Source organism: Macrotis lagotis, chromosome 2, assembly GCF_037893015.1.
Source record: "Macrotis lagotis isolate mMagLag1 chromosome 2, bilby.v1.9.chrom.fasta, whole genome shotgun sequence".
NCBI lineage: Eukaryota > Metazoa > Chordata > Mammalia > Peramelemorphia > Peramelidae > Macrotis > Macrotis lagotis.
In genome coordinates, this window is record NC_133659.1 from 251,058,673 (window position 1) to 251,085,606 (window position 26,934).

Below are 26,934 nucleotides of genomic sequence, written 5' to 3' on the forward strand. Positions count from 1 at the left end.
TAATTCCATATTTTTAATATATTATCCCTTCAAATTCAAGTCCTACCTGTGCCTTGTCTATATATGCTTTTTCTAATTTCTTTAGTAAATTATGAATTTAATATGAATTATCAATATTATCTTCCCATGCAGCAATATAAGCAGTTCAAGATAATTCTCTTTTCTGTTTATCTTTTTATTGCATCACTTGGGTCTCACATTTGTAGACCAAAATTTCTCTTCACTTGGGTCTTTCATCAGGAAAGTTTGAAAGACTCCTATTTCAATGAATGTCCTTCTTTTCCCCTGAAAGAATACGTTCAGTTTTGCTGTGTGGTTTGATTCTTGATTGTAATTCAAACTCATTTGCCTTCAAGAATATCACATCCAAACCTTATTATCCAAACCTTAATGTAGACATTGTTAAATCTTATGTTATCCTAACTTTGGCTCTCTATTTAAATTTTTTCTTTATGATTGCTTACAATGTTTTTCTTTGACCTGGGAGATTTGAAATTTAGCTATAACATTCCTAGTAGCTTTTATTTTGGAATCTCTTTCAGGAGGTGATAGGTTGATTCAGAGATTAATCATTTTTTGTGTGAGGAATTAGGATTAAGAAAAATGAAAAAAAACCATCGAATACAAAAGAAATGCATAAGATAAATTTTTAAAAAGTAAATGTAGTGTTCATCAGATTCTGAATTCTTTTTCATTGTTTGGTTTGTTTTGTTCTGATTTTCTTCATCTGGAGGATAGCATTGCTCATAGTCAGTCTAATAGAGTTGTCAAGCTCTCTGAACAGTTGACAGGAGTTATATACATCAAGCTTGATCAATTCACAATGTTGTTAATATGTTGAATGTTCTCTTCATTCTGCTCCGTTTGCTCAGTATCAGATCCCATAATTCATTCCATGCTTCTTTAGAGTACATCCTTTCATGGTTTCTTCTAGAACAATAGTATTCCATAACACTCATATACCATAATTTGTTCATCCCTTCAATTTCCAATTCTTGGAAAAGAGCTGCTATGAATATTTTGGAACCTGTGGGACTTTTCCTATTTTTTATGATTTCTTCTGGCCTAGAATTAGAATTGTTGGGTCAAAGGGAATGAACATTTTTAATCCTCTTTGAGCATAGTTCCATTTTGCTCTCCAGAATGGTTGTATACATTCACAACTCCACCAGCAATGCATCAATGTCCCAATCCTCCGACAACCTCTTCAACATTTATCATTTTCCCTTTTTCTCATCTTAGCCAGTCTGATAGGTATGAGGTAATACTTCATAGTTGTTTAATTTACATTTCTCCAATAATGATTTGGAGAAATTTTTTATATGGTTATATATAGATTTAATTTTTTCATTTGAAAACTCTATTCATATCTTTTGACATTTATCAATTGGGAATTACCTGTAACCTTATAAATTTGATGGAATTATCTATATATTTTAAAAATGAGACCTTTATCAGAACCCCTAGCTAAGAAAATTGTTTCCCTGCTTTGTGTTTTCCTTCTAATTTTGGCAGTATTGGTTTTATTATTGTAAACGTTTTTTTTTTAATTTAACATAGTTGAAACCATCCATTTTATAATTTATAATGTACTCTTATTTCTTACTTGGTCATAAATTTCTCCCCTTTCCATATAGCTGACAGGTAGAATATTTCTTGGTCTGTTAATTAATCTATGGTGACTCACTTTATGTCTAAATCCTGTACCCATTTTGACCTTATAATGGTATAGTTGATGGTCTCTGCCTAATTTTGGCCATACTATTTTTCACTTTCCCCAACAATTTTTGTCAAATAGTGAATTCTTATCCCAGAAGTTAAAGTCTTCAGATATGTCAATCAGTAGATTACTGAGGTCATTTATTATTGTTTCTTTTGAACTTCTAATAATTTTTAAAATTATCTCTCCTGGATCTGTTTTCTAGGTCAGTAGTTTTTCCATTGAGGTGTTTTGCAGTTTTTCATTCTTTTGACTTTGTTTCATTGTTTCTCTTTTTGTTTTTGATTGTAAAGTAATTTACTAAAGGCACTATTGTTTAAACATCAAACTAATCAATCATTTGTTAGCCAGTAAGGTACAGCATTATTTTAACATGACAGAATGGTTCCAAGAGATACATGGATGGATAGTAGGTAGTTACACATTTCTTAAATCCACAGCCTCCCTGCTTAACTAGATCACATCCCCCCAATGTTCAGCCAGTCTAGGACTTAGTACAATCACGGTTGCTGATGCTGTATCCCCCGGTCAGTCGGTCAGTCGGTCAGTCAGTCAGTCAGTCAGTCACTGGAGGGGAGCTTGTGCACATACAGAATTGGTCCAAGGATCCATCTGCAGGACTAGGATCATCTTAAGCTTCGGCATTCTACAGCGAGCTAGTCGGAAGGATATAGCAGTAGTAACATACTTATTATACGTGGTAGTGGTTATAGAGCATGCGTTTTGGTTGTCCTCCAGGTCCCCCTCCCCTCCTCTCCAAAGACACTTGTCACCCAAAAGGAGGATCCTGCTAGCTTTCATTCATTCTTTCATTCATCATTCTGTCAAGAGGCTGCTGGTTTAAGCTCCAGAGACGCCAAACCTCTCCCACTGAGGAAGTCACAGGTTTCTTTGTATTTGAGAACAGGATGGTTGGTGAACAAGACTAACAGAAACTAAGCGATGTCCCACAGGCGATCACATCGTGAAGTGATGGTGACAGGACGGGAGCACACTTGGAAAGCAAGCATGCCCTTTGTTAAGGCTTTTTACCCTGGTACAAAAAATATCAAGCCCCCAAAATTACAGTTTTAAAGTTTTTGGGACAGTCCCAATTGAATATTTATTTACAAGTAAGAAAAAACTGGGATTTGACAGTCTGATCAAAACCCAAGTAAATATATGACCCTTCACAATGAATTATTTTGGAAGGATTTGCATACTTAGGCATTTACATTTCACATAACTGTTGCAGCATTGCAAATTCATCCCCTAAGTCCCTGATGTTGATTTGATGTGAGATGCAAAACTAACCTCTCACCCCATCAAACTGGTTCATTCTAGCAAGGAGCCTAGTTAGTGACTACGATTGTATTTGTTCTATTCAGAATAGTAATTCAACCTAGAAACTTCCCTGGTTTTCCTTTTCTGATTCTTCAGCCTGAAAAGGTTTCTTTTCCAGGTATGTAAAGTCTTCTGCTAGCAAAGCCGAAGAGTTTTGGTTTTTTTCCCCCCCAGTGTGGATACAATCAGTAAAAGGTTCCATTTTAGAAAGTCAGAATGCTTGAAAGTTAATATATATCTTTCCACTTGATTGGAGAAAATGAGGATTAATGGGAGGATCTCAGAAAGAAAATGAAGAATTCTCTAAGACTAGGTGTCTGCTAAGGTTGTTTATCCTCCTCCATTCATTAGGAAGAAAATCAGGAGCCAATGGCTTGGTGCACTGCTGCCGCCAGGGTGGTACCAGCTGGCGAAGGTAGTAATCCACTGCATGAGCAGGAGGAAGGAAAGCTACATTCCAGATTCTAACACTAAGACATGGATTCTCTTAAATACAGCCAGCAAATCTTGCCCAGAATTAGAACCACAAACATGGAAATGTATCTCTTAGATCTGAAAATTTGTCTTTATTTTTTACAAAATGGAATCCAGGAAGTGTAAAAGGCAATAATCTGAGACCAGAGGGCTTATAGTAAGTGTGGGAGAATTAGGTGGTCAACTCATTCAAAGCATTCAAGTAATATGGTCATATAAATATCTGAAAAGCATCTTTTATAGAATAAATGTTCAAAACAAAGTATAGAACTCATTCCAAACTAAAAATTGAGCATCATAGTATGTTCTCCTCAACAGAAAATAGTGAACAGTTTTAACATTTGTGAAATCTCTCTAAAAGCCCCTGAAAGCTTTTTGCCTTAGTTACATGAGAAGACTTGCCTTTGACTGAATTCCTTCCTTTTCACACAAGGGAAAGTATTACAGAGGTCCACTGTTAAAAACAGACAATGTTTATTGCAAATTAATTCTGGTATAATGTATTCTGACTGTGCTTTTACTGTCACTTTCAACCCCAAATATGACACATTGTTGAAGGCTGTAAAAGATGCTACTAACACTGGAATAAAGTGTGCTGGAATTGACGTTTGTCTTTGAGATGTTGGTGAGGCCATCCAGGAAGTCATGGAGTCTTATGAAGTGGAAATTGATGGGAAACGTATCAAGTGAAACCCATTCGAAATCTTAATGGACATTCAATTGGGCCATATAGAATACATGCTGGAAAAACAGTGCCCATTGTGAAAGGAGGAGAAGCAACGAGAATGGAGGAAGGTGAAGTATATGCCATAGAAACCTTTGATAGTACAGGAAAAGGTGTGGTGCATGATGATATGGAATGTTCACATTATATGAAAAATTTTGTTGTTGGACATGTGCCAATAAGACTTCCAAGAGCAAAACACTTGTTAAATGTCATCAATGAAAACTTTGGCACCCTGGCCTTCTGCCGCAGGTGGTTAGATCGCCTTGGAGAAAGTAAATATCTCATGGCTCTCAAGAACCTGTGGAACTCGGGGATTGTGGATCCCTACCCCCCCCCCCCCCTTATGTGACATCAAAGGCTCCTATACAGCACAATTTGAGCACACCATTCTCTTACCCTGGACATGTAAAGAAGTTGTCAGCAGAGGAGATGACTATTAAACCTAGCCTCGAGGCCACCTCAGCAGCTTTCCCTAGGCTTTGTTTCATTGTTCTTAATGTCTCACAATGCCATCAGATTCCCTTTGCTCTATTCTATATTTTTAAGGAATTATTTTTCTTCAAAGAGCTTTTGTAGGGGGCGGCTAGGTGGTGTAGTGGATAAAGCACTGTCTTGGAGTTGGGAGTACCTAGGTTCAAATCTGGTCTCAGACACTTAATAATTACCTCGCTGTGTGGCCTTGGGCAAGCCACTTAACCCCTTTTGCCTTGCAAAATCCTAAAAAACAAACAAACAAACAAAAAACAAAGAGCTTTTGTATTTCCTTTCCCATTTGACCAATTCTGCTTTAAGGCATTTTCTCCTCATAGAGATTTTTGGACCTCCTTTCCCATTTGGCCCAGTCTGTTTTTTTTTTTTAAGATGTTATTTTCTTCATCTTTTTTTAATATGCTGACTCAGTTTTCATAGTTTTCTGATATCATACTCATTTCTCTTACCAATATTTCCTTTTCCTTGCTTAGTTAATTTTCAAAATCCTTTTTGAGCTCCTCCATGGCCTGAGAGCAAATCATAGTTTTCTTGGATGTTTTGTATGCAGAAGCTTTGACTTTTTTTGAGTGTTTATCTTCCTCATGACCATAGTAACTGACTATAATCAGACTATTTTTCCTTCAGCTGCTGTATACTCATTTCCCCATCTATGGCTTGATTTTAACTCTTTGGTTTATTTTTTTTAATTTTTTTTATTTACTTAAGGCAATGGGGTTAGGTGACTTGCCCAAGGTCACACAGTTAGGCAATTAGTAAGTGTCTGAGGCCAAATTTGAACTCAAATACTCCTGACTCCAGGGCCAGTGCTCTATCCAGTGTGTCACCTGGCTACCCAGATTTTAAATTTTTGTTAAAGTTGGGTGTTACTTCTAGGAGAAACACATTCTGTCCAAAGATTTTAGGGGATTTTGCAACTGTTTTCAGAGGTACTTCTAGGGACCTGCAAATTTTCAGTTCTTCTAAGATCTTATGATCCAAAGAGAGGTTATGACTGCTCTCCTAGATTGTACTGGTCTGTGAGTGACCATAACTACTCCTTTTTGCTTTGGAATTTTATCTATCTTTCTATTTATTTATTTATTCATTTATTTGTTTGTCTGTCTGTTTATTTTTGAGTTTTAAAATTTTCCTCCTAATTTCACTTCCCTCCTCCCACCCCCTACAGATCTGATAGTCTTTACATTGTTTCCAGGCTATACACTGATCAAAATTGAGAGAGAAATCATATCCTTAAGGAAAAAACAAAATATAAGAGATAGCAAGATTACATGATAAGATAATGTCTTTGGTCTTTGTCCACAATTCTTTTTCTGGATACAGATGGTATTCTCCATCACAGATACCCCCAGATTGTCCTTGATTGTTGTGCTGATAAAATGAGCAAGTAGAGGAGCAACTAGTTGGTGTAGTGGATAAAGCACAGGCCTTGGAGTCAGGAGTACCTGGGTTCAAATCCGGTCTCAGACACTTAATAATTAGCTAGCTGTGCGGCCTTGGGCAAGCCACTTAACCCCATTTCCCTTGCAAAAACCTAAAAAAAAATGAGCAAGTACATTAAGATTGATCATCAACCCTATGTTGCCATTATGCTGTACAGTGTTCTTTTGGTTCTGCTCATCTTCCTCAGCAATAGTTCATGCAAATCTTTCCAGGCTTCTCTGAATTCCCATCCCTCCTGTCTTTTTTTTTTTTTTTTTAGGTTTTTGCAAGGTAAATGGGGTTAAGTGGCTTGCCCAAGGCCGCACAGCTAGGTAATTATTATGTTTCTGAGACCGGATTTGAACCCAGGTACTCTTGACTCCAGGAGCAGTGTTCTCTGCCCTGGAATTTTGATGAGGGTCCCTACTCTGCTGCAACAGTAAGTTCTGTTGTGCTTCTGCTACCCACATGTAAATATGGACAGAGCAACAGAGTCCTGCTTCAATGTTAGCAAAGAGATCCCTGTAATCTCCTTCCAACCCCCTCCCCATTCATGGACTGAGAGCTCTGGAAGCAGCTGTTACTGTTGATTCAGTGGCTCCCAAAGCCTGCTGCTGGTCTGCTGAGGTGGGTTCTGCCCTGCTGAGGTCGGGTCTGCCCTGCTGTCTGTGCTAAAATGTTTTCCACTTTCACCCTGGTGTGGCAATTTTTCCTCTTAACTTTTCAAGTCATTTTTGGTGATTTCTGAGCTGAGAGGTCTAGAAACCACCACCTCTGCCACTGACCCAGTTGCCTAGCAGTCTGTTCTTGAATTGCTGCACCCAATTCACTCCAGCACAACCCCTGCTGTTCTGGTGCAGTAGACCATTCCCACCTGATCTTCTCTGTTATCTTGGGCTGGAAAATAGTGTCACTCGATTTTTTGTGGCTTTGGCCACTCTAGAATTTGGTTAGAATCATTATTTAAAAGTCTTTGGAATGGTTTGGGAGAGAACTCAGGAGAATTCCTGCCTTTAATTTGCCAACTTGGCTCTGCCCCAAGAACCTATTTCTTGACAAACCCCATTTCTTTTTTTTTTACCTTTTGCAAGGCAGTGGGGTTAAGTGTCTTGCCCAAGGCCACACGGCTAGGTAATTATTAAGTGTCTGAGGCTAGATTTGAACTCAGGTACTCCTGACTCCAAGGCCAGTGCTTTATCCACTGCACCACCTAGCCACCCCAGACGAACCCCATTTTATAATTCTTAACAACTTTAGTTACTATTAAAGCAGTTAGGAGGAGTATATGTTGACAGAGGGTGAAGATATGTGATGACTGTGATGGAAAGATACTGCCAAAACAAGAAATAAAGAACTGAGAAAAAAATCATTGAAAGCAATTATCCCATAAAAAAGAGGGAAAAAAGAACTATTATACTGAAGGGAAAGATGGTGGGGTAGCAGACAAAGTTTAAACCCAGGGTTATTCTCATCAAAATTGATTCAAAGAGGGAATAACACGCACACTCAGTTGGATATATAAATCTATTTTACCCTATAACAAAGGGAAGGGAATAATGGAACACGGATGGTGGATGATAAAAAGAAGATGCTTTTTTTCCTATGTCACCACTGTGTAAGCTACTATTGACTCCCTTAATTCTCTATTCTATAACAATGGTAAAATGAATGGTATAATGGAGATCACTTGATCTTTATCCTAGACCTTCCTCTTAAAAATTGTGTTACATTGGGCATTCTTTTAATTTCTCTGGGCTTCAGTTTCCTCATCTGTAAAAACCAATGAAACACCAATGGATTTGTGATCTCAGTCATTTGAATGTTCCTTCCAAATGTAGATTGTAACCTATCCATGTATGTTCATTCATCCTGTATGATCCTTATCCATGTCTTCTCATAAGTTTATCCCAAATGATCTGCTTTTTTCCACTGACATGGCAAGGATAGAAATTAAGCATATGGATTGTCTTTGTTTTCATTGGAGTTCACTGATGAACTGGATCCACATAACTTTGACCAAATATTTAATCTTTTTCCTCATGGGTCTTAGGTATTGTCATCACCCATCCCAAGAGGTTTGACTTTTTGAACATGCTTGTTCTTATTCAATATTGCTGGTCAGCATCTACAGTGAAGTGAGCTCCTCTGACTGTCTACAAGGTGTAGTTAAAATCACAAGTATAAACATTTGTTGTAAAGGCCATGGGACTGGATTTCAGCATATTCTTCAAGTCACATATGGAAGAATTGTTAACATAATACTGAATCACACATGAAAGTTGGGAAGATTTGGCAATGAATTACACTCTGTTTCTTGCAAATGTATTTCTGGAATTGGAAGATCAGCATTGGTCTCTCTATCCAGTTCATGCTTCCTAGAGTTCTAGATCTTTAGACCACACTTTCCTCATAAGCAACCTGACAAGAATGAATGGATGCCTGTTCAAGAAGTTCTGTAAAAGCAATTACTACTTTGTTGTTGAGAGCCCATTCCAGTCTTTCTTTTATTTCCACTTCATTGACTATACCACTTGGATTGGTTTGAGTGAAACATAGCCCAAAATAAAGCTTGTCACCATCCTGGATCTCTCTCTAGCTTCTTCACTTGTGGTACTCAGAACTGACTATGATATTCCAGATTTGGTCTGACTCATATCAGATGATCTCTTTTCCAACATAGTGGCAATTACTTTTGGGCCAGCCTTCAGTTCCATGTTTGATACCCTCCCTTGTGCTAAATGAATCTTTGTACGAAGTTACTTCTGTTGTAATTATAATTCAAAGAATCTTCAATCATTTTGATATAAGAATATTTCCAACTCTTTATTGGAAAAAGAAAAAATATAAGGTTGTATTTTGTTCTATTAAGTCAAGTTATTTTTTATAATCCAGAAAAAATATTCATAATATAGTTTGTATTTTCTGCATTTTTAAATTAACACCTGAAAAATATTTATTTATTAAGTAACTCATATGCCAAGTGCTATCCTAAACATTGGGGATATAAAAACAAAAGTGAGGAGTTGGGGGCAGCTAGGTGGAGCAGTGGATAGAAGACTGGCCCTGGACTCAGGAGTAACTGAGTTCAAATCTGGTTTCAGACACTTAATAATTACCTAGCTGTGTGGCCTTGTGCAAGCCACTTAACCCCACTGCCTTGCAAAAACAAAACAAAACAAAACAAAACAAATAAAAAGTGATGAGTCTTTGTTCAAAATGAGCTTACAATTCTATGAAAGATATAATATGTTTACAAAAAACAAATAGAGGATATCCCCTATTTGTTTTTTGGTGAGCATGTAGATGGTATAGTAGATAGAATGTCAGACCTAGAGTCAGGAAGATTGTTCTTCTGAGTTCAAATCTGGTCATAGACACTTACCAGCTATGCAGAACTGGGCACGTCATGTAACTCTGTTTGCCTCAGTTTCTTCATATGTAAAACTAGCTAAAGAAGAAAATGGTAAATGACTCCATCATCTTTCTCAAGAAAACCCAAATGAAGTCAAAAAGTGTTAGTCATAACTGAAACAACTGAACAACAAGAACAAAGTAACTGCACAATAATGGAATGCACCAACAACTAGGGCAATCAGGAAATTCCTCTTGAAGGAGGCAACACTTGAACTGTGCCTATAACTGAGGTAGGGCTTCCAAGAAGAAGAAGAAGAAGTGAAGATGATGAATATTCTAGGCTGGGGGAGAGTGTATAAAACAGGATAATGCCCTGCATAAACAATGGCAAATAGACTGGAAAGAGAGAGTGATGTGCAATTATCCTAGTAATGTCTTTAAATATCAAATAGAAAGGGTTGTATTTTATGCATTTATGTATTTATACACAATAGGGAACTAATGAAGATTAATGAGAAAGGGAGTGACATGCTAAAACATGTCTTTTAGGAATATCAGTTTAGAGACTCTCTGAAGAACAGATTGAAATGGTGAGAGCCTGGAGACCAAAAGCCAAATTGGAATATGTTAATAGGCTTGATTCAGGCCAGATTAACATCTCAGATTTAATAGAGGTAGGTGACTGCAGATATATAATTTTTGAAAAGAAGTAAGAAGTGATATCTTATATAACTATTATCTCTTCTTTGAATTTAAGTTTAGTTATTATATTGTCTAAGAACTCAATATTCATTATGTTTTTGCTCTTTCTTTGCATTGACATTGCTGGAATCATTGAACATAATTTTCCCAGTTCACATTTTGCAGGAGTCCATATAAGTATTCCATTGAGACTATTCAGAATCTTTTCTTTCAGTTAATGCTATTCCATTAATTCTTGTATCATAATTTATTTGGTTATTTTGCAATCAATGGGCATTGATCTTTGATACCTCAAAAATGCTACTAAAATATTTGGATGTATATGAGGCAGTAATCCTTTTTCAATGCCTCTTAATAAATATTTCTTTCTTAGTACATTATCCCAGTTCATTAGGTAAGAAGTAAACTTACTTTTTATTTATCAGAAACTTAAGTAAAATCAGACTAAGTAAATTCTCACATGATCAGAGATTGATTGAGTTAAACAAAGAATTACTTGACACCTACATTAATGGCCTTTGGTCTGGGATGCCTGCCCTGTTATTCTGCTGCAGGCTTCTGCTGAACTGGAAGATGGAACTGAGACCTCACTCAGCTTCTGGGGTCCAAAACATACAGCCGCTGTTTGTTTCTGAAGTTGCTCCTAGATAAATGTAGATGCCATTTTTTCCTTCATCACTTTTGCCCTCCATTCCAGTTTCATCACCACCATTTCATATGTTGAGGTACCTGGGTTGGAATCATCCCAAACTTCACAATTTGGAAAACTTCAATGAGGAACACACCAAATACATCAATTAATTTCTCTAGAGTTGTGCTTCCTTATACAGAATGCTCTTTGCCTCAATTTAGGAAGGGAGTCTAGCCAGAACAATTGGCAGCTTATTTTTGAGTAAGAGGATACCTTGAACAGAAAACTCCTGCTCCAAGGCTGACACAGAGGTCATCTTAGTTGCATATTACTGAAAAATGACCACCCTTGCTGTTGATTAGAACTATTTATAGCAACAGGAAAAATGTTCACATTCTAAAATTTATTTTAATTTAGAAATTAAAAAGAGGCAAATTGTATGTGTCAGGAGAGAAACAACAGCAAAAAACAAAAATGCTAACAACTCATGAGCCATATGTCATGTGAAAGGAAAAGTGATGAAATTACTTCTCTTGCTACTCACGATCTTGTCTTGGCAACAACTTCAACCCTAATAGCTGAAGGCTAAAAGAATCATTTTCATTGTACAGCCTATAATGATAATGTAAATTTCACTTAAGTATACATGATTATAGAAAATTGCACAGAATTGCAACAGACTTTGTCATGCACTATTTATGGAGAGACATAGCTTTTCAGTTCCTTTTTTTTCATCCTAAATTAAATGGGAAAAACCCTAATTTTGATGCCAGGGTTTCAAAAATGGCTAAGGTATCTTGCTAAAATGTGCTTTAAAAGATGCCACACATTTGCTGAGTGCTAACAATATAGCAGGAGGTTATCATTTATATCTTCTTGCTATTTTAGAGCATTTATAGGGATTTATAAATAGATATAAACAGAATCAATTCTTGTTATTGCTTATCAAGATTAAAGTGGCTCTGTGTATATGTGTTTGTGTGTCTGTATGTACTCTAATACTTCAATGAACTGTCATCTTATCAATTAGGGTTTTTTTTTCCAATGACTGAAATGCAACAAAAGTACATATCACAATGATTTTGCTTTTTATAATCTCTGGGAGTTCAGGAAATTAAAAGACATGTTTGTAGACCAGTTTTTCCCTAGATGTTGGTAGCTGTGGCTATTCCTATTTTGTTATTGTCCAGCTCTTCATGACCCCATTTTGAATTTTCTTGGTAAAGAAAAGGAAAATTTTCCTAGGGTCATGTGTTAATAAGTGTCTGAGGCCAAATTTAAAACCAAGTCTTCCTAACCTAGATCCAGTGCTCTATCCATGTGTCACCTAACTGCCCTGTGTGCTCTGGTTAGCCTAATTTGGCCCCTTTCTCCCTTTCCTGCCATCATGATCTTTATCTTTATTTCTTATTGCAAGGTCTTTCCATAGACAGGCAGCGTCAAAAGATCAAAGATCTTTTCAACAATCTGGATGTCTTTCAGGAAATTGCTAAACTTATTTGTGATGAGAGGGAGATATATATTACAGTAAATGATACAAAAATAATTAGCCATGAGGCAGGCTGTAGAAAAAGGGGAAATTGATAGGACAGAAAAACATTTATCAGCATATAATAGACAGCAATTCAGTTTGTACATAAATACTCATTGGGTTATGTACCTATGAGGACTAAATAACAATATATTTATACATATTCTTCCAGTTTTCATGGGAAGTAGACTAGTAGTTCTTAAGAGTATCTACTTTTTCAATAAAACTTCTAAACAATATTTATGCTAAACAGGAAATAATGTAACCAAAAGGAGTTGCAACTTTTGCAATATCTTGACATTCAGTTAACATGTCCAGGTATGTATATAGGTATACACATACATATGGATATACATATATTTATTTTTAGGTATGTTAATTTTATAAAGCTATTTATTGAATATAGTGGCATATATATTGTTTATGTAAATGGAATGAATTTTTTTCACTACTCACAAAAGTCACAATAAATCTTCAAATACCCCTATATTGTAGGACTAATAATGAATGTGACAAGTTCATATGAAGGAAGAAAAAATTGTATTATTTGTGTTAGACAGAGTAGAACCTGTTGCTCAATGAACTCATTTCCTTTCAAAGGATTGTCCGTCACTATTAGTATTCTGGAAATTTTCAAGTTCTTGGTAATGTTCTTTTAAAAATAATTAATGCAAAAAAGTAAGTAAACATTCAAACTTTATTTTTTTCTTAGCAGTCTAGAGAAAATGTTTTGGGATATCATTATTGATTTGTTCAGGAAAATGGATGAAAAATGAAGGCAATACAGTTGAATTTTTTAAAAAAATCAGTAAAAAGGATGTTACTAATAATAAATGGAAGAGAAAATAAAATTTTATAAATTGTTTGAACTGGACATCAAATTAAGATTTTGATACTTGCTTCAGAATTCTTCAGTTCTTATGCAAATTTATCTTTCTTTTTATCAGAATTTTTTGAAAACTTTAAATGGTTCTCCTACTTTAAGAAAGGTGACCAAGATTTATAATTACTATCTGCCTCAGGAAACTCATCTGAAAAAGAGATAATATTAAAACTTACTTCACAGGATTCTGGGGAGCATCAAGTGAGAGGATATTTAATTATTTAGTTTTAGATTTTTTTGCCAAAAATATTCATTTTTCCAATTACATGCAAAGATAGTTTTAAACATTTTGGTAAGGTTTTGAGTTTCACATTTTTCTTTCCCTGTTTTACCTATCCCTTTCCCTGCAGAAAACACTTTGACATAGGTTATACATATATAAGTCTGTAAAATAAATATCCATATTAATAACATTGTAAAAGAGGAATTGAAATGATATTTATAAAGTATTTAGTATAGTGCTTCAGCTCCTAATACATTCTTATTCTCTTCTTTTTAATAAAATGGATCTAAGAAGATTATGTAGTATAGCTGGGTGTCAAAGTGGGTAGTGTGTCTGGAGTCAGGAAGATTCATCTTCCTGAGTTCAAATAAGGTCTTGGACACTTACTAACTCTGTGACCCTGGCAAATAACTTAACCCTGTTTAACTTAGTTACTCATCAGTAAAGTGAATTGGAGAAGGAAATGACAAAGTCCAAATGGGGTTATGAAGAGTTGGACATGATTGAACAATAACAAAAGGATTATCTATCTTTTCTAGATATACTCAGAACCTAGGCAGATCATGTGATTTATCCTGAACTATCATTGCTAGTGGTTTCCTAATTGATGGTAAGCAACTCAGTTTTCTCAACATGTTTATTCCCAAAATATATACACAGAAAAAACTAGGTAGAATAACACTCTCAGGATATGCACAAACTCTTACTTTGTAGTTCCCTTCCACTGGAAGGAACACATAAGGAATCATAAATTTATACAAATATTTCCAAAAGAATGAAAATGTATCACCATGGGATAAAGATAGGGACCAAATCCGAGATTGCATTCAATAACCCTTCTAGGTAAACAAACTCCCTCTAGGGAGAGACCTCTAAAACTTTTATTCAAGAGTTTGCTAAAGTACTGCAATATTAAGTGACTTGTCTCACAGCTAATATGTATCAGAAGTGAGGCTTGAACTTTCTGGCCCTGAAACTAGTTTTCAAATAGTTATGACATACTCTCTTCCTACCACCATGGAAAATGACCATAAATACAAATTCTGAACTTCCTCCAAAATCATTGTTACTAAAAACATTTTTACTTAAGTAGAACTTTGAGGGCTAGAACTTGTAGTTGATAGATGATGTGGATGACTGATGATGAGAATAAATAGGTAATGTTTTAATAGCAATTACTACATGCTAGGCATTGTGCTAAACACTTTACAATTATTATCTCTTTTGATCCACATAACAACTCTTGTGAGGTAGATGCCTTATTTTTACACATTGCAGTTGAGGAAACTGAGGCATAGATGGGTTAGGTGACCTCCCAGATTCATATAGATAGAAAGCTGGGTTCAGAATCAGGTCTTCCTGACTCTAAGACCAATGTTCAATTTACTATGCCACCTAGCTGCTCCAATAAAGGATTTATATTCATTGTCTGTGCCAAAAATTTTTGCCTTGATAATAAAAATATCCCTTTAATGCTATTAAGTACATTCTTGTGGATTTTGGGGGGAGGTTTTGCCTTTTTTTGTTTGGTTTGGTTTTTGTAAATCTTCAAGGTGATTTACATGGTCCTGGAGTTAGCTGCAAGGGATATTATAAGAACTGAAATTTGCAAATAAAAATTGTGCATGTGTTCATCACCATAGAGGCAGATGTAGCAAATGTGGAACATTCAACTTGTCCTGAAAGGAATAGATATTTATGACCCTTGGGCCTAGCTTTTTGGAAATCTATCTGTGAGTTAAGGTCATAGATAAGTTCATAGACTCACAGATTTACAGTCAGAAGAAATCATTAAGTCCAATATATTCATTTTGCAGAGATGCAAACAGGCACAGAAAGATTAAGTAACATATCTATGTTCACATAGCTAAGAAGTGTCCATAGTAGGATTTGATCCCAAACCTTCCTGACCTCAAGCCCAGTGCACTGTCTCCTGTATCATGCAATATCTCAGGTCTTGACAATTCTTAAAATTAGGTAAGTTCAAGGAAGGTTGAATGGCTGGATCCAAAAAATAAATACTAGTGGTTCAAAATGAACTTTTTAATAAAGTATCCAGTGGAGCCTTCAGGGATTTGTTTGTTTCTTTTATATTTAACATTTATTATTATTATTATTATTTCATTATTTTAGATTTTTGCAAGGGTTAAGTTGCTTGCCCAAAGCCACACAGCTAGGTAATTATATATTAGGTGTCTGAGGCTGGATTTGAACTCAGGTACTCCTTGCTCCAAGGCCAGTGCTTTATCCACTGCACCACCTAGCCACCCCTAGCTGCCCCTATATTTAAGATTTTTATTAGTCACTTAGACGTAGTGTTCTTGCCAAATTTTCATATAACACAAAGATGAAAGGAATGGCAAACACACTAAATGATAGGATTCAAAAAAGAATTTGACAGACAATAAGGGGAAAAATAATAAGATGAAAACTAGGAGAGAAACACTTGCTTAAAAAAACAAACAACTTCGGGGATTAGACATCAGCAAGGAGCTAGACAGTGTGGTATGACAGTCAAGAAAGCTAATGCCATACTCAGTTGAATTAAGAAGCAGATAAAATACAAGTTTAAACAGTGACAATTCTTTGTCTTTTGCTCTGAACAAATCACCTCTGATATGTTCAGTTCTGAGCATCATATTTTTAGTAATAACATCAACAAAATTTAAGATCATTCAAAGTTGGGCAACCAAGACAGTTGATGAAGATGTTGAAGAGAATTAAGATTGCCTTTTATAAGAATTATTTAAAATACATAGGAATATTTAAATTGGAAAGGAGAAAAGACATGGAAAAAGACAAATGGAAAAAGACTGGCATTCTTAATGACACTAAATGATAGATAATTGATTCATAGAAGTTGAAAAGAAGGAAATTTAGGTTCAAAAATGGAAAATATTTCATAATATTACTTATGCAAAAAATGAAATAGTTTTTCTCCTGAGATTTGGTTTCCACTTCACTTGAAGTTTTCAAAGACTGAATGATCAGCTGTGAGATATGCTGTAGAATGATCCTTGTTCTCTTATTAGTAGATGTTTCAAGACCATCTTCTGCATAGAGTAAAGGCACAATCTTCTGCATTAAGCCTTTCTTGAACTCTACAACAGCTAGTGCCCTCCGTGATAACAACCTTGTGATCACAATTACCTTGTATACTATTCTTTCTCTATTTTTATTCATTAAATTTATATTGATGATATTTATATATGAAGTATATTTATAGTCTTCCCCATGTTAATGTAAGATCATTCTAAGTAGGGATTATTTCATTCCTTTGTAACCCTAGCATCTAGCACAGGGTCTGACTTTGTTGTTGTTTTCAGTGATATCCAACTTTTCATGACTCCATTTATGGTTTTCTTTGCAAAGGTACTAGAGTGATTTGCCATTTCCTTCTCCAGTTAATTGTACAGATGATGAAACTAATGCAAATAGAAATTATGTAGTTTACCCAAGGTCACACAGCTAGTAAATGTCTAAGTTCAGTTTTGAACTCAGGAAAAGAAGCCTACCTGACTCCAGACTGGAACTCTATACTCTGCACCACCTGGTTGCCTCTATGTAAAACATATAAGAATTATTTGTTGATTGTGATGTGAATTGAATTCCATGGCCTCTAAGGTCCCTTAAAAGTTTGATATTCTTTGATACTGTTACAGCTGCCACAGTGGCCATTCTGCACATCAGCAGAAAAGTCTTATTCTCTTAATTTCTTTACCTCACTCTTGTATTTCTATCACCAGCCAGCCCTTTACCTAGCACCTAACACAGAGGAAGAACTTTATAAATCTTTTTTATTTCTTAATGAGAATTGAAAGTCCATACTTTGTTAGCTTGTTGAATTCTGTAGATGGAATTGATGAACAATTTCCTCTATAATTAGTGTTAATATTTTAAACCATGTCACAAATGGATGCTTAACTGCCAGTACCATAAAAGAAGGTTTATTGTTGTAGAGAACAAAATCCTTTTTTACCTTGAGAGACTTTTTTTTCTGGTTAGAACCGATTTATGTGGATGGGAAGTTTCCACTGTTGTTTCCTGTCCAGACTGCTGTGGGAATAAATAAAATCTGAACAGTTGTGATTGTGCCAACACTTTCTGCTTTTAAGTCAAAACTCTTTACAATAGAACCAGATGATGGAAAATTGCAATGCCTGATGCAGCAAAAGAATGTATTTTTTGTTTCTTATGTATATGTATTTAATTAATTTTTCCCTTCTCTGGGGACTGGTCAAGTACATTTCCAGACAAACAAAGCTTCTAATGTTGGATTTGGCTAAATCTGCTGTTTTGGAGGTGCAAAAATTTTATTCCCAAATGAAAGAGACAGGCTTCATAAACCAGAATGCACAAGGGAAATCCACTTTCCTTGAAAAGTCTGACACCTTTTTAACTTGGCACAAAGACAGTTCTGCAAAAGGTCTATTTTCCATTTTCACACTGAGTCAGAATAGTTTGAAAGGGAATTGGAGTGGTCCTGTGTGTAAAAAGGATACTGGGGTCATCAGGAGAGCAAAAAATATCTGACATTATTGTGTACTGTCAATGTACTGACAATATATAATTATTCTATACTTTCTTCAAATCTGATCAGGTTTATTACTTCATTTATTTTTTTTTAAACTAAGAGCTAAAGATCCCTATGACTTTAGAATTTGTATTCTAAGTTACATATATTAGTGATTAAGATACTTTATTAGCTAAGTGTAAGAACATTGTCTATCTTAATATGATACACTGAGCAACTTGCTTACCATGCCAACATAAGCTAAACTTTAAGTATTCAATTATTTAACTGATAAATGACAAATAGTGAGGTACAGAAAGACAAAAAACTTTCTTTCCCAAGAAACTAAAATCAAATTTGAAAAAGACAGAAGAAACATTTTGAGAAAATAGAATTTAACTCATCTTATGAAAAAGATAAGTGCTGAAGATATACTTATTTTTTTAGGTTTTGGAAAGGCAATGGGGTTAAGTGGCTTGCCCAAGGCTACACAGCTAGGAAATTATTAAGGCCAGATTTGAACTCAGGTACTCCTGACTCCAAGGCTGGAGCTCTATCCACTGTGCCACCTAGCCACCCCATGCCACCTAGCTGCCCCCAAGAAGATATTCTAAAGAAAATTATATTTTCAGTGACTATGGAAGAGTGGGTAGATTTAGTCAATGGTTATAGAAGCAGGGGTTTGCTGGTTTCCACAGCTTGAACCAATTGTGTAGAGACAATTGTTAAATTTTCAGTGTTAATATTTACACCTTGGAAATTAGCAAATGCTACAAATCAGAGATTGATTTGTTATTTGTTGACTGACAATATAAGAATGTGATGGAAAAATGTTAATTATGCAGATTAAGCTTTAAATATCTCATGTATCCTTTTTTCAGAGAACTAATTGTTAAACATTTAACAGTACATCATTAGTTGGAGGTGACTGGTTATGATATTTTTCACAACTGATGTACTATCAAAATGTATTTCTTAATTTTTATTTATTTTAAGTTTTTATTTATTTAAGGCAATTGGGTTGAGTGACTTGCCCAAGGTCACACAGCTAGGTAATTATTAAGATTCTGAGGCCGGATTTGCACTCAAGTACTCCTGAATCCAGGACCTATGCTCTATACACTGTGCCAGATAGGTGCTCCCATTGATATTTATTTAAATGTATAAGCTAAGATGTTTGAGTTTAAGAGAGATAAAAGAGATGAGCTTATGAGAATGGTTCTTTCTTTGGTTTAGCAGAATAAATAATAGCTAATTTATTATGAAGGTAATTGTAAATTTTATTAATTTATGAAGAAATATTTTAACATTTCCACTAAAAATTTCCCAAGAACTTTGGTTGACAATAATTAAATTATTAGTATTAATAATTAAAGGGAGGACAAGACATTTCACTTAAACTACTTGTGATGTTTCAATCCTAAATATACTATAGTATACAATGCAAAATAATGTTACATATCCATACTTAATGCATACAAAATTTGATGCATGTATAATATAATGTGATATAATATTGAATAGTATAGTACACTTCTCGCCCTTCCTTTCAACTTTTGTGTTTTGTGTATTGTCTTCTCTCATTAGATTGTAAACTCCCTGAGGACAGAAAATTTCTTTCTTCTTGAGTTTTGTACCTCATGCTTAACATGCTTCCAGGAGCATAGTATGTGCTTAATAAATGTTTATTGATCAATAATAAAAAATAATAACAAAATTCATCTGGAGGAATAAAAGTTACTTGTGATGAGAAAGGAACAAAAAAATGTGGAAAGGAAGAAATCAGAGCAATATAAAATAACAAATAACATTATAAAGTGGTAAATACCAAAACAATTTGTTAGTGGTTATAAAATAGAGAGATGAATCAGTCAAATAGGTAATATAAGCAATATATAGGATTAAATAAACATAGTAGTCTCTTGTTTGATAAATCCACACTCCTGAGCTACTGGTTTAAGAACTCACCATTTTTGATAAACTAGAAGCATTCCCAATGAGATCAGGAGTGAAACAAAGATGCTCCTTATCATCACTATTATTCAATATTGTATTGGAAATGATAGCTGTAGCAATAAAAGAAGAAAAAGAAGTTAAAGGAATTATAATAGGCAATGAAGGGGAAAAAACTATCACTATTTGCAGATGATATCATGATATCCTTAGAGAATCTTAGAGAATCAACTAAAAAATTATTTGAAATAATTAACAACTTTAGCAAAGTTGCAGGATACAAAATAAACCCACATAAATAATCAATGTTTCTATATATTTCTTCTTCAAAATTAAAGGACAGCTTTTATTGTTATATTACTAGCAAAACTCCACAGCAAGAGATAGAAAGATACATTCTAACTAAAATAACTTCAGATAACATAAAGTATGTAGAAGTCTACCTGCCAAGACAAACTGAGGAACTATATGAATACAATTTTTCACACAAATAAAATTAGATCAAAACAACTGCTCATGGGTAGACTGAGCTTAATGTAATAAAAAAGATAATTCTACCAAGTTAACCTACTTATTCTGAGCCATGACAATAAAACTATCAAAAATAATTTTATAGAGCCTGACAAAATAATAACAAAATTTTTCTGGAAGAAGAAAAAAAAGTTAGTTTAAGGAAATTACTGAAAAAATGCAAAGAAAGGTGGCCTAGCAATTATCAAAAGTGTTTGATACTGGCTAAGAACTAGAGACACAATGATAAATAACTATATTACTCTACTTTTAGATAAACCCAAAGCTTCTAGTTTATGGGATTAGAGTTTACCATGTGACAAAAACTACTGGGAATATTTGAAAATAGTAGTGCAGGAACTAGGTATAAACTAGCATCTCACACCTTATATTAAAGTAATGTCAAAATAGCTATATGATTCATGCATAATATGTGCTTAGTAATGATATCAAAAGTTAATTATATGAGCAAGAACTATAGAGAGGAGAAGAATTTATGACCAAACAAGAGATAAAGAATATTATACAATGCAAAATGAATAATTTTATTACATTAAAGTGAAAAGGTTTTGCAAAAACAAAACCAATATAATTAATATTTGAAAGAAAAAAATATATGTATACATGTAATATGTGTATATAATATATAATTTGTATATATGTTATAGTAACGTATTTATTATCTTATTTAGAAATAAAATTTATAAATATATAAATTATATGTACATATAAATATGTTTTATGCATATATGTATATGCATATATATATGCATATGTATATGTATATATGAGTGAGGGAATATTATTTTCAAATAACAAAATGGACTTCATGGTATTGCAGAATTTCTGAGTTTAAAGGGACCGAGGGATCACCTAGTCTAACAAGCATCTATTTCCTCTAAAATATACCAACTGGCAGTGTACTAGGAGGAACAAGTTTCCTTTCATCTTCCAGTTCCCTGAACATCTCTATTTTCACACCAATCATAATTTTAAAAAATCCTTTCTATTTCTGTAAAATTGATTAAAGCACAGCACTGGAATTTGATATGTGAGTCCTACATACCAACCATCCTTCTTAAGATAGAACAAAATTCTCTAATAAACTAGTCACTCAACTGGATGAGCCAAGTGTTTTGGTTAAAATAAGAATGTAGTTGAGCCTTTGCCTCATACTGAAACTTAACCTGAATCTTGTCTGAGATTCAAGAAGTTTAGTTAACTCCCTGCCCCTCACCCCTTACTTTTGAGCATCTCTGCCCTTCCTGCTTTTGGTTGGAAGCAGAAACCAAAATACCACAAGAAAAGCAATTCTATTTCCAGCTCTTCAAAGTTAAAGAGTTGTTGCCAATTTAATGAAAGAGTCAGCTCCTTAATTTTTAGCCCCAGAGTTTCTCATATTTGAATAAATGCTGGATAACTTTGCTTCAACTGTAAGCTGTTAACTATTAATCAAGAGAATTATTGTGAGAAAACCTTGAAAATATTTCAGTGAACTGAGTAGGAAACAAGATGATATCAAATAGTTTTTCTGCAAGTCCAACTAAAGCATCTACATTAACTGTTTCAGTAGTTTTGTTTGAAATTTAAAAAAATGAAGTTTCAAAATTCATATCTTAGATGTGAAACTTATTGAAAATGAGTTTTGATATTTTACAAACTATTCTCTAGGGTGATATTATTACCTTTAAACTACTTTAAATAATTTATTTCAAAGCCACTTCAAACCAATTTTGTTTTTTTTACAACATTAGAGGTATATGGAAAATAGTATTTTATCATATTACAATGTTTTTCAGTCTTGCATTTTTATATTGTTTTTACTGTTTTCTTAGTACAGCTATCATTGCAGAGGTTTAGAAATAGACTATCTTACTTCCACCTTCAATGTATTAAAGTGAATGTGAGAGGAAGTTGGGCTAAATGAAACACAATTATCTAATTCTAAACTCTATGATTCTTAGGATGGAAAGAAATAATCTCATTTTATCTTCACAACCCTGGTGCTATTCTCATTCCCCTTTTGCCATTGAGAATGCTCAGGCATATAGAGATTAAGTGACTAGTCTAGAGTCATACAACCAATGTCTAAGTCTGAATTTTAATTCAGATCTTTCTGGCTTTAGACTTTCTACTACACCACCTAGCTCTCCTTGGAGATGACTCCTTTCTAAATATTAGTCAATTACTTCAGAAGAGTTTTCTGAATAATATAATATCTTTTATCTGTAAAAATAATTTTGAAAATGTCCCACAAAGAACCTTTTCTACTATAAAGTAATAAATAGAAGTAAAGAGAGTTCCAGCCAAAAGCAACTTGGGGGGCAAAGGACTTGACTTTGTATCCTCTAGAATTTACTGCTGAGTTCATAGTCAGTATATTTGACTATTTCCTATTACTCTGGGTTTTGACAATATCTAAGAGGAAAAAGGGGAGGTTTCTATGTCAACGATGATCAGAGATCTGAGACTACCCTCACTTTCTCTTATTCTCCATTGCAATTTCTTCCTATCACTTTGTTCACTATTTGTCATGGATTAGAGCTAGAAGAACTTTTGACCCCAAATTTTCATTTTATAGATAAGGAAATTGAGGCACAAAGAGGTTAAATAATTTACATGGGATAGTACATGAGATAAAGATGTGAATCCAAATCCTATGACTCCAAATCTGTGGCTCTTACTACAATACTACTACAAATACTAAAGCAATCTCCCTTTAAGGTAGTGTAAATCAGTCTCAGGAAAAAAAATTCTTTGGGTAAGACAAACCCCTGGTTAATCTGATTTTTAAGAAGGAGAAAGAAAATAGCCAAATTACCAGCATCAAAAATGAAAAGGGCGAATTAACCACCAATGAGGAGGAAATCAAAAAGACAATTTGGAGCTACTTTGCCCAATTGCATGCCAATAAAGTGGACAACTTGAATGAAATGAATGTTTACAAAAATATAAACTGCCCAGATTAACAGAAGAGAAAACAAATTACTTAAATAACCCATTTCAGAAAAAAGAAATTGATGAAACCATCAAAAACTCCCTAAGAAAATGTCTCCAGGTCCAGAAGGATACTAGTGAATTCTACCAAACATTTAAGGAACAATTAATTCCTGGAAGAACCAAAACAGACAAAGAAAATTATAGTCTAATCCCTCTAATGAATATTGATATAAAAAAATCTTAAATAAAATTTTGGTAATGAGACTTCAAGCTATTACCAGGATAATACACCATAATCAAGTTGAATTTATACCAGGCAGGAAGGAAAACACTCAACATAATTAAACTTATCAATAGTAAAACCAACAGAAGTCAGATTATCTCAATAGATTCTGAAAAAGCCTTTGATAAAATACAACACCCATTCCTATTAAAAACATTAGAAAGTTTAGGAACAAATGAAGTTGTCCATAAAATAATAAATAGTATCTATCTAATGGGAATAAACTCACAGCATTTCCAATAAATTCAGGAGTGAAACAAGGATGCCCATTATCACTATTACTATTCAATATAGTATTGGAAATGATAGCAGTAGTAGTAAGAGAAAAAAGAAATTGAAGGAAACAGAATTGGAAATGAGGATACAAAATCTTCACTCTTTACAGAAGATATGATGGTACATCTAGAGAACCCAAGAAAATCATCTAAAAAACTCTTTGAAATAATTAACAAATTCAGCAAAGTAGCAGGATATAAAATAAACCCACAAAATCATCAGCATTTCTGTATATATGAACAATAAAGTCCAAGACCAAGAGATAGAAAGAGAAATTCCACTTAAAATAATTGTATCAAACATTAAATACTTGGGAATCTACTTCCCAAGACATATCCAGAAACTATATGAACACAATTTTAAAGCTTTCCTTACTCAAATAAAGTCATACCTAAATAATTGGAAAATGTCAAATGCTCATGGAGAGGTTGAGCCAATACAATAAAAATGACAATTCTATGTGGCAGAGTGGATAGAGCACTGGCCCTGGAGTCAGGAGTACTTGAGCTCTAATCTGGCCTCAGACACTTAATAATTACCTAGCTGTGTGGCCTTGGGCAAGCCATGTAACCCCATTGCCTTGCAAAAACAACAACAGCAACAACAAAAAAGACAATTCTACCAAAATTAAATTACTTCTCAGTGCCATACCAATCAAATTACCAAATAAATTCTCTACTGAGGTAGAAAAAAATAGTAACAATTCATCTGGAACAACAAAAGGGCAAGAATAGCAAGGGAATTGTTGAAAAAAAATGCAAATAAAGATGGCTTAGTCTCTACCATATCTAAAAGTATACTACAAAGAGCAGTCATCAAAACTGCCTGGTACTGGTTAGGATAGGCTCAAAAAAACTACAGTAAATGACTACAGCAATCTACTATTTGATAAACCCAAAGACATCAGCCTCTTGGATAAGAACTCTCTATTTGACAAAAATCATTGGAAAAAGTAGAAAAATAGTATGGAAAAAACTAGGCATAGATCCACATCTCACACCCTATACCAAAATGAGGTCAAAATGGTTACAGGATTTAGACATAAAGAGCTATACAACAGATAAATTAATAGTCCAAAATAATCTATCTGATATATGGAAAAGTGACAAATTTATGACCAAACAGAATTAGAGCACCTTATAAAGTGCAAAATGAATGATTTTGACTATATTAAATTAAAAAAAATTTTGCATTAATAAAATCAATGCAGAGGCAGCTAGGTAGCACAGTGGATAGAGCACTGGCCCTGGAGTCAGGAGTACCTGAGTTCAAATCTGGCCTCAGACACATAATAATTACCTAGCTGTGTGGCCTTGGGCAAGCCACTTAACCCCATTGCCTTGCAAAAAAACCTAAAAACTAAAAACTAAAAAAATAAAATCAATGCAGCCAAAATTAGAAGAAAAGCAGAAAGCTAGGAAACAATCTTCACAACCAGGAATCCTGATAAAGATCTCATTTCTGAAATATATATATATAATTGCATGAAATTATAAGATTACTAGTCATTCCCCACTTGATAAATGGTCAAAGGATATGAATAAACAGTTTTCAAATGAAGAAATTAAAGCTATATATAAACATATGAAAAAATGCAAATGAAGGTGGCTTAGTCTCTACCATATCTAAAAGTATACTACAAAGAGCAGTCATCAAAACTGCCTGGTACTGGTTAGGATAGGTTCAAAAAAAACTACAGTAAATGACTACAGCAATCTACTATTTGATAAACCCAAAGACATCAGCCTCTTGGATAAGAACTCTCTATTTGACAAAAATCATTGGAAAAAGTATAAATGATAAATGTATAAAGTATAAGTGATAAATGGTCAAACGATATGAATAAACAGTTTTCAAATGAAGAAATTAAAGCTATATATAAACATATGAAAAAATGGAAATGAAGTGGCTTAGTCTCTACCATATCTAAAAGTATACTACAAAGAGCCCTGGAGTCAGGAGTACCTGAGTTCAAATCCAGCCTCAGACACATAATAATTACCTAGCTGTGTGGCCTTGGGCAAGCCACTTAACCCCATTGCCTTGCAAAAAAACCCTAAAAACTAAAAACTAAAAAAATCAAATCAATGCAGCCAAAATTAGAAGGAAAGCAGAAAGCTAGGAAACAATCTTCACAACCAGGAATCCTGATAAAGGTCTCATTTCTTAAATATATAGATAATTGCATGAAATTTTTAAGATTACTAGTCATTCCCCACTTGATAAATGGTCGAAGGATATGAATAAACAGTTTTCAAATGAAGAAATTAAAGCTATATATAAACATATGAAAAAATGCTCCAAATCACTATTGATTAGAGAAGTGCAATTTAAAACAACAATGAGATATTATCTCATATCTATTAGATTAGCCCAGATGAGAAAAAATGAAGATAATCAATGTTGGAGAGGTTGTGGGAGAATTGGGACACCAATGATTTGCTGGTGGAGTTGTGAATGGATCCAACCTTTCTGGAGAGTAATATGGGACTATAGCCAAAGAGCAATAAAACTGTTCATATCCTTTGACCCAGCAATTTCCTATTCTAGGATTATATCCAGAAGAAATTATAAAAAAGGGAAAAAGTCCTTCATATCCCAAAATATTCATAGCAGCTCTTTTTGTAGTGGCAAAGAATTGGAAATTGAGGGGATGCCCATCAGTTGGGGAATAGCTAAACAAGTTATGGTACCTCAACACTATGGAATATTATTGTTCTATTCTTATAGAATACTATATAGACACTATAAATGATCAGACTCAGGAAAAGCATGGAATGACTTATGGGATCTGATATTGAGTGAAGGAAGTAGAGCCAAGAGAACAATGTAAACATCAACAACATTATGAGATGAAAAACCTTGATGGAAGCAACTCCTCTAGGCAGTCCAGAGAGCTAGGACAACTATTTGACTGGTTATGGGCTACACTATCCCTAACCAGAGGAAGAAAAACAAAACAAAACCAAATACACGGAAA

The 26,934-nt window shown here is 34.2% G+C and overlaps 1 protein-coding gene and 1 long non-coding RNA gene across 4 annotated transcripts in view; one reads left to right on the top strand and one right to left on the bottom strand.

Annotated features, from left to right (window-relative positions):
* LOC141514700 (coiled-coil domain-containing protein 91-like) overlaps nucleotides 1–26,934 on the top strand; it is a 500,695-nt gene that overhangs the window by 276,399 nt on the left and 197,362 nt on the right. The gene's annotated exons all lie outside the window — the stretch shown is intronic.
* LOC141514702 (uncharacterized) overlaps nucleotides 1–26,934 on the bottom strand; it is a 344,275-nt gene that overhangs the window by 178,314 nt on the left and 139,027 nt on the right. Inside the window, exon 4 of one of the 2 annotated variants that reach the window (XR_012476086.1) lies at nucleotides 19,961–20,058. This is a non-coding gene — a long non-coding RNA (uncharacterized LOC141514702). Of the gene's footprint in view, nucleotides 1–19,841; nucleotides 20,059–26,934 lie in introns of those variants that run through there. The other variant, XR_012476087.1, reaches the window with a different exon arrangement.